General features: G+C 39.0%; 1 non-coding gene across 1 annotated transcript; it reads left to right on the top strand.

Moving 5' to 3' along the window:
- Positions 1-3,423: 3,423 nt before the first annotated feature.
- Positions 3,424-3,531, top strand: LOC130942652 (small nucleolar RNA R71). Its single transcript, XR_009071217.1, has one exon. It is a non-coding gene; the product is annotated as a small nucleolar RNA R71 (small nucleolar RNA).
- Positions 3,532-10,824: the final 7,293 nt, after the last annotated feature.

Here is a 10,824-nt window from a genome sequence, read left to right as displayed (position 1 = left end):
TTGTTCCATCCTTTTCTTAGTGATGGGCTTGTCCTCATCAATGAGGATGTCTCCCTCTATGTCAACTCCAACTGAATAACAGAGGTGACAAATGAGATGAGGAAAGGCTAACCTTGCCAAGGTAGAGGACTTGTCCGCCGCCTTATAAAGTTCTTGGGCTATAACCTCATGAACTTCTACTTTCTCTCCAATCATGATGCCATGAATCATGATGGCCCGGTCTATAGTAACTTCGGACCGGTTGCTAGTGGGAATGATTGAGCGTTGGATAAACTCCAACCATCCCCTAGCCACGGGCTTGAGGTCATGCCTTCTCAGTTGAACCGGCTTCCCTCTTGAATCTCTCTTCCATTGAGTGCCCTCTTCACAGATGTCTATGAGGACTTGGTCCAACCTTTGATCAAAGTTGACCCTTCTAGTGTAAGGGTGTTCATCTCCTTGCATCATGGGCAAGTTGAATGCCAACCTTACATTTTCCGGACTAAAATCTAAGCATTTCCCCCGAACCATTGTAAGCCAATTCTTTGGGTTCGGGTTCACACTTTGATCTTGGCTCTTGGTGATCCATGCATTGGCATAGAACTCTTGAACCATTAAGATTCCGACTTGTTGAATGGGGTTGGTAAGAACTTTCTAACCTCTTCTTCGGATCTCATGTCAGATCTCCGGATATTCACTCTTTTTGAGTTTGAAAGGGACCTCGGGGATCACCTTCTTCAAGGCCACAACTTCATAGAAGTGGTCTTGATGTACCCTTTAGATGAATCTCTCCATCTCCCATGACTCGGAGGTGGAAGCTTTTGCCTTCCCTTTCCTCTTTCTGGAGGTTTCTCCAGCCTTAGGTGCCATAAATGGTTATGAAAAAACAAAAAGCAATGCTTTTACCACACCAAACTTTGAAGGTTTGCTCGTCCTCGAGCAAAAGAAGGAAAACGAGAGTAGAAGAAGAAGAAATAGAGGAGATGGAGGTGGCTTTGTGGTTCGGCCAAGGGGGAGAAGTAGTGTTTAGGTTGTGTGAAAATGAGGGGGTAAAGATGGGTTTATATAGGGGTGGAGAGAGGGGTAGGGTTCGGCTATGGGATGGTGGATTTGGGAGGGAAAGTGGTTTGAATTTGAATAGTGAGGTAGGTGGGGTTTTATGAAGGATGAATGTGAGTGGTGAAGAGAAAGATGGGATTTGATAGGTGAGGGGTTTTTGGGAAAGAGGTGTTGAGGTGATTGGTGAATGGGTGAAGAAGAGAGAGAGTGGTGCAGTAGGTGGGGATCCTGTGGGGTCCACAGATCTTGAGGTGTCAAGGAAAATTCATCCCTGCACCAAGTGGCGAACAAAAATGCTCTCTATGCCAATTCTGGCGTTAAACGCCGGGCTGGTGCCCCTTTCTGGCATTTAACGCCTGCTTCTTGCCCTTTCCTGGCGTTTAACGCCAGTCTGGTGCGCTTTTCTGGCGTTAAACGCCCAGAATGGTGCCAGACTGGGCGTTAAACGTCCATTTGTTGCCCTTACTGGCGTTTAAACGCCAGCAAGGTCTTCCTCCAGGGTGTGCTATTTTTCTTTCTGTTTTTCATTTTGTGTTTGCTTTTTCAATTGATTTTGTGACTTCACATGATCATCAACCTATAGAAAACATAAAATAACAAAGGAAAATAGATAAATATAACATTGGGTTGCCTCCCAACAAGTGCTTCTTTAATGTCAGTAGCTTGACAGTGGGCTCTCATGGAGCCTCACAGATAATCAGAGCAATGTTGGAACCTCCCAACACCAAACTTAGAGTTTGAATGTGGGGGTTCAACACCAAACTTAGAAGTTAGTTGTGGCCTCCCAACACCAAATTTAGAGTTTGACTGTGGGGGCTCTGTTTGACTCTGTTTTGAGAAAAGCTCTTCATGCTTCCTCTCCATGGATACAGAGGGATATCCTTGAGCCTTAAACACAAAGGATTCTTCATTCACTTGAATGATCAATTCTCCTCTGTCAACATCAATCACAGCCTTTGCTGTGGCTAGGAAGGGTCTGCCAAGGATGATGGATTCATCCATGCACTTTCTAGTCTCTAGGACTATGAAATCAGTAGGGATGTAATGGTTTTCAATCTTTACCAGAACATCTTCTACAAGTCCATAAGCTTGTTTTCTTGAATTGTCTGCCATCTCTAGTGAGATTCTTGCAGCTTGTACCTCAAAGATCTCTAGCTTCTCCATTACAGAGAGAGGCATGAGGTTTATGCTTGACCCTAGGTCACACAGAGCCTTCTTAAAGGTCATGGTGCCTATGGTACAAGGTATTGAGAACTTCCCAGGGTCCTGTCTCTTTTGAGGTAATTTCTGTCTAGACAAGTCATCCAATTCTTTGGTGAGCAAAGGGAGTTCATCCTCCCAAGTCTCATTACTAAATAACTTGTCATTTAGCTTCATGATTGCTCCAAGGTATTTAGCAACTTTCTCTTCAGTGACATCTTCATCCTCTTCAGAGGAGGAATATTCATCAGAGCTCATGAATGGCAGAAGTAAATCCAATGGAATCGCTATGGTCTCATTATGAGCCTCAGATTCTCATGGTTCCTCATTAGGGAACTCATTGGAGGCCAGTGGACGTCCATTGAGGTCTTCCTCAGTGGCGATCACTGCCTCTTCCTCCTCTCCAAGTTCGGCCATGTGGGTCATGTTAATGGCCTTGCATTCTCCTTTTGGATTCTCTTCTGTATTGCTTGGAAGAGTACTAGAAGGGAGTTCAGTAATTTTCTTGCTCAGCTGTCCCACTTGTGCCTCCAAGTTTCTAATGGAGGACCTTGTTTCAGTCATGAAACTTTGAGTGATTTTGATTAGATCAGAGACCATGGTTGCTAAGTCAGAGTGGCTCTGCTTAGAATTCTCTGTCTGTTGCTGAGAAGATGATGGAAAAGGCTTGCCATTGCTAAACCTGTTTCTTCCACCATTATTGTTGTTGAAACCTTGTTGAGGTCTCTGTTGATCCTTCCATGAGAGATTTGGATGATTTCTCCATGAAGAATTATAGGTGTTTCCATAGGGTTCTCCCATGTAATTCACCTCTTCCATTGAAGGGTTCTCATGATCATAAGCTTCTTCTTCAGATGAAGTATCCGTAGTACTGCCTGGTGCAGCTTGCAGTCCAGACAGACTTTGAGAAATCATATTGACTTGCTGAGTCAATATTTTGTTCTGAGCCAGTATGGCATTCAAAGTATCAATCTCAAGGACTCCTTTCTTCTGATTCGTCCCATTGTTCACAGGATTTCTTTCAGAAGTGTACATGAATTGGTTATTTGCAACCATTTCAATGAGTTCTTGAGCTTCTGCAGGCGTCTTCTTCAGATGAAGAGATCCTCCAGCAGAGCTGTCCAATGACATCTTGGACAGTTCAGACAGACGATCATAGAAGATACCTATGATGTTCCATTCAGAAAGCATGACAGAAGGACACTTTCTGATCAATTGTTTGTATCTTTCCCAAGCTTCATAGAGGGATTCATCTTCCTTCTGTCTGAAGGTTTGGACTTCCACTCTAAGCTTACTCAATTTTTGAGGTGGAAAGAACTTTGCCAGGAAGGCATTGACTAGCTTTTCCCAAGAGTTCAGGCTTTCTTTAGGTTGTGAGTCCAACCAAATCCTAGCTCTGTCTCTTACAGCAAAAGGGAATAGCATAAGTCTGTAGACCTCAAGGTCAACCCCATTAGTCTTGACAGTGTCACAGATTTGCAAGAACTCAGCTAAAAACTGATGAGGATCTTCCAATGGAAGTCCATGGAACTTGTAATTCTGTTGCATTAGAGAAACTAATTGAGGCTTAAGCTCAAAGTTGTTTGCTCCAATGGCAGGAATAGAGATGCTTCTCCCATAGAAGTCGGGAGTAGGTACAGTAAAGTCACCCAGCACCTTCCTTGCATTGTTGGCATTATTGTTGTTTTCGGCTGCCATGTCTTCTTCTTGTTTGAAGATTTCTGTTAGGTCCTCTACAGAGAGTTGTGCCTTAGCTTCTCTTAGCTTTCGCTTCAAGGTCCTTTCAGGTTCAGGGTCAGCCTCAACAAGAATGGTTTTGTCTTTGCTCCTGCTCATATGAAAGAGAAGAGAACAAGAAAATATGGAATCCTCTATGTCACAGTATAGAGATTCCTTGAGGTGTCAGAGGAAATGAAAAATAGAAGGAAGAGGTAGAAGAATTCGAACTTATCAAGAAAGATGGAGTTCGAATTGTGCATTAAGGAGGAGTGTTAGTCCATAAATAGAAGGATGTGAAAAGAGGGGAAAAAATTTTCGAAAATAAAGTAAAAGATTTTTAAAAAATATTTTGAAAAATACTAATTGATTTTCGAAAACTAAGAGTGGAAAAGAAATCAAGTAATTTTTTTGAAAAAGATTTTGAAATTAGAGATTAAAAAGATATGATTGAAAACTATTTTGAAAAAGATGTGATTAAAAAGATATGATTGAAAAGTTATGATTGAAAAACAATTTAAAAAGATTTGATTTTAAAAATTAATGACTTGGCTAACAAGAAAAGATATGATTCAGACATTAAACCTTTCCCAACAGAAAAGGCAACATACTTGAAATGTTGGATCAAATCATTAATTGTTAGCAAGTATCTTTGAAAAGGAAAGAAATTGATTTTGAAAACATATGATTGAAAAGATATGATTTGAAAAAGATTTGATTTTGAAAAATTTTGAAAACTTGAAAAAAATTTTGCATTAAAAACAAAATCTTCCCTCTTGTGCCATCCTGGCGTTAAACGCCCAAGACACTACCTTTTGCCTGGCTGGCGTTTAAACGCCAGTTTTCCTTCTTCACTGGGCGTTTTGAATGCCCAGCTTTTTCTGTGTAATTCCTTTGCTGTATGTTCTGAATCTTCAATTCTCTGTATTATTGACTTGAAAATACACAAAATAAAATTTTTTTTTGGATTTTTTTAATAATGAGGAATAATCAAAATGCAACTAAAATCAAATAAACAATGCATGCAAGACACCAAACTTAGAAGTTTGTACACTACTGACACTAACAAAATGAGAATGCATATGAGAAACAACAAAACACTCAAGTCAAGAGAATTCAAAGATCAGAGCAAGGAAATCATCAAGAACAACTTGAAGATCACTTAAGACACATGAATGAATTCGAAAAATGCAAGAAGAACAGAAACATGTAATTGACACCAAACTTAAAATGAGACACTAGACTCAACAAGAAACATGAGAATATTTTTGGTTTTTATGATTTTGTAATTTTTTTGGATTTTTTGAAAATTAAGTGGAAAAGAAAATAAAGATATCAAAATTCTTAATAAGAATTCCAGGAATCATGCAATGTTAGTCTAAAGTTTCAGTCTAAAGGAATTAGATATGGCTAGCCAAGCTTCAGCAGGACATTGCATTCAAGAGCTAAATTGATGAGAATCAATCAGCTTTGGTGATGATAATAACATCACCTTGAAACACTAGATATCATTCTTAAGAACTCTGAAGAAAGATACCTAATCTAAGCAACAAGATGAACCGTCAGTTGTCCAAACTCAAACAATCCCCGGTAACGGCGCCAAAAACTTGGTGCACGAAATTGTGATCATCAATGGCGCCATCAACATGGTACGCTCAATTGCAATCTCAACTCTTTATCACAACTTCGCACAACTAACCAGCAAGTGCACTGGGTCGTCCAAGTAATAAACCTTACGCGAGTAAGGGTCGATCCCACGAAGATTGTTGGTATGAAGCAAGCTATGGTCATCTTGTAAATGTTAGTCAGGCATATTCAAATGGTTATGGATGATTTATGAATAAAGCATAAAATAAAGATAGAGATACTTATGTAATTCATTGGTGAGAATTTTAGATAAGCGTATGGAGATGCTTTGTCCCTTCCGTCTCTCTGCTTTCCTACTGTTTTCATCCAATCCTTCTTACTCCTTTCCATGGCAAGCTGTATGTTGGGCATCACCATTGTCAGTGGCTACAGTCCCGTCCTCTCAGTGAAAATGTTCAACGCACCCTGTCACGGCACGGCTAATCATCTGTCGGTTCTCAATCAGGTTGGAATAGAATCTATTGATTCTTTTGCGTCTATCACTAACGCCCAGCCTTCAGGAGTTTGAAGCTCGTCACAGTCATTCAATCATTGAATCCTACTCAGAATACCACAGACAAGGTTTAGACCTTCCGGATTCTCTTGAATGCCGCCATCAATTCTAGCTTATACCACAAAGATTCTGATTAAGGAATCCAAGAGATAAATATTCAGGCCTTGTTTGCTTGTAGAACGGGAGTGGTTGTCAGGCACGCGTTCATAAGTGAGAATGATGATGAGTGTCACATAATCATCACATTCATCATGTTCTTGGGTACGAATGAATATCTTAGAACAAGAACAAGCTGAATTGAATAGAAGAACAATAGTAATTGCATTAATACTCGAGGCACAGCAGAGCTCCACACCTTAATCTATGGTGTGTAGAAACTCCACCGTTGAAAATACATAAGAACAAGGTCTAGGCATGGCCATGAGGCCAGCCCCAAAAATGTGATCAAAAGATTCAAAGATCTCAAGATGAAAATACAATAGCAAAAGGTCCTATTTGTAGAGAACTAGTAGCCTAGGGTTTACAGAAATGAGTAAATGACATAAAAATCCACTTCCGGGCCCACTTGGTGTGTGCTTGGGCTGAGCATTTAAAGCATTTTTGTGCAGAGACTTCTCTTGGAGTTAAACGCCAGCTTTTGTGCCAGTTTGGGCGTTTAACTCCCATTCTTTTGCCAGTTCCGGCATTTAACGCCAGGCAGTTTTGAGCTGATTTGGAACGCCAGTTTGGGCCATCAAATCTCGGGCAAAGTATAGACTATTATACATTGCTGGAAATCCCAGGATGTCTACTTTCCAACACCATCAAGAGTGCGCCAATTGGGCTTCTGTAGCTCCAGAAAATCCACTTCGAGTGCAGGGAGGTCAGAATCCAACATCATCTGCAGTCCTTTTCAGCCTCTGAATCAGATTTTTGCTCAGGTCCCTCAATTTCAGCCAGAAAATACCTGAAATCACAGAAAAACACACAAACTCATAGTAAAGTCCAGAAAAGTGAATTTTAACTAAAAACTAATAAAAATATAATAAAAACTAACTAAAACATACTAAAAACATACTAAAAACAATGCCAAAAAGCATATAAATTATCCGCTCATCAGTACGCTTGATATTTCCTCCACTATCTTCATCAAAATGGAACATTTTCTACAATAGTAAAATTAAATTGTTAGTAGGTGTTAAATTAAGATTATCGAATTCTACAAAAATGAGTTTTTACCTTTACACATTGAACATTATAGATCTTGTCTTGGAGAAAATCTTTCTCCAATCTTTTCCACAGATTAAAAATTTGGTGTAGTCAAATCCTAGCAATCCGAGAATGCCGCTCGGTATACCAGCTTCAGCACTAACAAGTTGCAGGGTCTCGTTGAACCTGAGTGCGATCTTTCTACCATTAGGTAGCTTCATAGCTTCCTTCACACTCAATTTGACTTGTTTCATTATGCCATCGGATTTTGTAAATCATAGTTAGTCTGTATGAGTAACAATTGTAGCCAAGCTGCAACAAAATCATAGAAAAATAGAGCATGAAAATTTTATTAAATAAATTCTTGTATACCAATTGTTTTAACATCTCAAAATTCAGTGATCTTGCGTCCCTTGCACTTCTGAGCCTCCGATGTAGCAAACAGGTTGTTAATGTGTTGCTCAAAAAAATCTACCTCATCTGCCTCTAGGTCTAACTCTTCCTCATTTGGCTCTGAGTTATAAACATCATTCGTGCAAGTCTGTGGAGCAAGCAGTGGTTCGCTACGGAGCAGACAAAAGGGGCGTAAAAATGAGGCTGTAGGGGGATTGTAACACCCTAACTTTCAGCATGTCATGATCGTACCAAAAGTGAGGCGTTACTGTCCTGTTTTCCTTATTTACTATTTAATATTAAGCCTTTAGTTCGATTTTTCGCGTTTCAATTTTTAAGAAAATGCTGAAAAATTTTGTTTCTCATTAATCAAAATCATTCGTCAAGGAACACAAGTAATAATAATCACATAATTATTAATAATGATAAATATTATACAAAAGAATTCAAATGAGACTCAGATACAATTCCTATCCCTCTGTATAAAATAAAACCTTAAATAACAAAGACGAGGGAATTCTATGAAAGCAACTCAACACATAAACTTAACTCAAATAAGACTAAAAATTGCCTGCAGCTTCAAACTTAGTCTTCGAATTTGTGTCACTGAAAGGGTGGAAAATTTTGGGGTGAGAACAAACCACACGTTCTCAGTAAGGAATGAGAATGCCGTAAAAGTAATGATTAACATGCAAATAATTAACTTTACTTAATAAAACTATTTTTATCAAACCTTTGAAAATACTTTTTTAATTTTACTTTAGATAATTAATTACTTTTCTTTAAATTTCTAAACTCAACAGATTTCAGTCACAAAACTTGTCCTACCAACTATCTCTTAGCCACCTAGTTAATTCTCAGTCACAACAACAGTTATTAATCACCTCGATACATTCACAAATCAATAGCATAAGTAAGGGATTCAATTCAACACACAAACAAGTCACAATAAGACAAAGAGCAATCACAAAGAAATAATACAATCAAACACAACCAAATGCATATGCGCAAATATTATGATGCATGCCTATTCCTAGCACAGGCTATGAGCTCATGTGTCGGTTGTCTACCCGCAACTCGATGTTACTTAGAGTGAACCCTGAATATGGTTCCTTTACTGTGTGAGTTAGACACCTTGGCATCACGGTTACCCATGTCAGTTAGGCCTCATCATAATAATATTTTAATGTGCATCACAGTAAGAAACAATGCTATCAGTTATGTGAACATTCTCGCATTTGTAATCTCAGGCTATCCGTTAGATGGACACTTTCACATTAGCAGTTTGGCACAAAAGCCCATTCTACATATAATTTGCTATCAGTTAGGCAGATATTCCCGCATTAGCAATCTTAGGCTATCAGTCAGACGGGCACTTCCACATTAGCACTTCGGCACAAGACCTATTTAACATAGACTTTTCAAGTATCTATCTTATTCATTATTTCTCATTCTTTTCCTCTTAAGTATCTATTTCCTTCACTAGTTCTTATTTCCTTTCTTTTTATTATGCCTCCACATCACCAATTACATACGCACACCTCCATATCACCTATATTATTAAACGTACGTCCGTATCTCCGCTTAATTACACATACCTCTGCATCACCACATATTTATTCGTCTATCATAACCTTAAATCGATTAGTTTATAGGTAGTCAAACTTCTTAACGTTTAATAAAAGCTCTTTGGAGTTTTATAAAAATTTCTGTAACGTTTCCTCTAAAATTCAGGCTTTGACACCTTTCAAGGGTTCCAACCAAACTATTCCTCAACCTTTTCAAATATCAAATAATTTTTCAGTAATTAAAACATTTTCTTTGGAGTTAAGCCACTTTCCATTTTAGTGAAATTCAGCTCCCTTTCATTATTTTTGCTATTGAATCAAACCAATATTTTCTCAAACTCTTTCCAACAGTTTCAAACCCAAGTCACTCCTTAGTGTAAATTTATAACTCAAACTTTGAATACAAAATTCTTTTCTCAATATGAGTAAATATGTAAACCCAATCTTTTCTAACATATGATTATTTACTAAAAATAAGTTTATAAATCGGATTTTCAATACAAGATTATTTCTTAATATAAGTCAGGTTTTCAAACCAAAATCACTTTTTTTGTTTGTTTTTACAAGAATACAGACAGAACTTTTCCTTAAAATTTGACTTCACCATCCTTATGAGCTCCCTCACTTTTATAATTTCTCAACAGTTTACCAACCTTTTATAGTTTCACCAGAATCAATTATCATTCACTTTCACAACGATAAATTCCAACATCAATCACAATCTTAATTCAAACTCAGTTCATATTTCAATTTAACAAGCAACACTAAATTTATCAACATTCACAATTACAACACAACCAGGGACGGATATACTCAATAGGTAGTGGGGGCAACTACCCCAGTGAGATTAAAAAAATTAATGAGTAATTCTTAAGGAAATATCCAATTTTCCCCCACAATCCAATTAATTTTGACCCCACCCTCCAAATCCCTAACCCTTCTCCTTCTTCCCTCTCCTTCTTCCTTTTTTTTTAATTTTGTTTCTCTAATTCTCTGCTCCCGCCTCCAACCCTAATGCTTCCAGACTCTAGCAGGCAGCAGTCCAGCCCTCCAGAGTTACCGCCGTTTGCCGCCACTCGCCCACTCTACCACTAACGCTTTCAGTCTCCGTCGATTTCTCCTTGCATCGCCTCAGCCCTCATGCTCGCATCTGGTTATGCCTCAGCGTTCCTTCGGCATCTGGTTTTGTCTTCTTCCTCGGTCTTCACAGATTCAATCATCGTCTAGTTCTGTCTTTCCGTTCCTTCGGGCTTCGACATCTGGTTCTGTCTTCACTCTTCAGCAATTCAGGGTGCGGGACTACGGGGTGCTACTTGTTATGCCGCTGGTTCTGCGGTTCTGCCGTTGGATCCTAGCTCCTGGTTCTGGGGTGCCGCTGGTTCTACCGCTGGTTCTGCCGTTGGGTCTGCTGGTTCTGCTGCTGGGTTCTGCCTCATGGAGTTTAGGGTTCTGCAGTTCACTCTTGCCGCTTGCCTCTTGGTACAGTCGTACAGACTTTCATGATTCATGAATGATAATTGTTAATTATTTTTTGTTAATTGCCTCTTAGATTCTGCAGTTTAGTTCTGTGATTCTGTCTAT

This window comes from Arachis stenosperma, chromosome 7, assembly GCF_014773155.1.
Source record: "Arachis stenosperma cultivar V10309 chromosome 7, arast.V10309.gnm1.PFL2, whole genome shotgun sequence".
NCBI classification, from domain to species: Eukaryota; Viridiplantae; Streptophyta; class Magnoliopsida; order Fabales; family Fabaceae; genus Arachis; species Arachis stenosperma.
Note: the sequence above shows the minus strand (reverse complement) of the source record. Positions and strands in the feature narration are given on the sequence as shown.